The sequence below is a fragment of the Arachis duranensis genome, chromosome 2 (genome assembly GCF_000817695.3).
Source record: "Arachis duranensis cultivar V14167 chromosome 2, aradu.V14167.gnm2.J7QH, whole genome shotgun sequence".
Taxonomy (NCBI): domain Eukaryota; kingdom Viridiplantae; phylum Streptophyta; class Magnoliopsida; order Fabales; family Fabaceae; genus Arachis; species Arachis duranensis.
In genome coordinates this window covers 32471434-32471888 of record NC_029773.3, presented here as the reverse complement: position 1 = coordinate 32471888, position 455 = coordinate 32471434, and the positions used below count along the sequence as shown (strand labels likewise).

Below are 455 nucleotides of genomic sequence, written 5' to 3'. Positions count from 1 at the left end.
TTATGACTAAAGACGGCCATTCCCGTTTTTTTCTATGCCAAAATGTTGCTTGATCATGAAGGAAGTAATTAATGGTATTTTATTACGTCAGCATTTCCACCATATCTATCTTGACAAGGATGAATACTCCATGCAATGCTTTGTTTAGGCCTTTCAGGCAGTCACAACGGCTTCTCCCATTTTGAAGTTCGGTTACCCTGTCGGTGTTATACTAGCAAGCAGCAACAACCTTGTTTAAAAATGGCGGGCGTATTTGTTAGGGGTAAAAATGGAGTGGAAATTTTCCCGGATGACCTCTGTAACTATATTCATAGAGCTCATCCACGAAGACTTCTACCTATTCCTACACACTATCCATAGATACCCTTAATATGATTTTCAGGGAACTGCTTGCTTTGATTAGTATGATTATAGCATCCTCTTACTGCACAGAAGCAGCAGTAGCAGATTCATAT

The 455-nt window shown here is 39.6% G+C and overlaps 1 protein-coding gene across 3 annotated transcripts in view; it reads left to right on the top strand.

Moving 5' to 3' along the window:
* Positions 1–449, top strand: part of LOC107474177 (uncharacterized) — a 5152-nt gene extending 4703 nt beyond the window's left edge. Inside the window, exon 5 of one of the 3 annotated variants that reach the window (XM_016093781.3) lies at positions 158–449. The gene's annotated coding sequence lies outside the window, so the exon portion shown is untranslated. Of the gene's footprint in view, positions 1–91 lie in introns of all 3 variants that reach the window. The other 2 variants (XM_016093783.3, XM_016093780.3) reach the window with 2 other exon arrangements.
* The last annotated feature ends 6 nt before the right edge of the window (positions 450–455 follow it).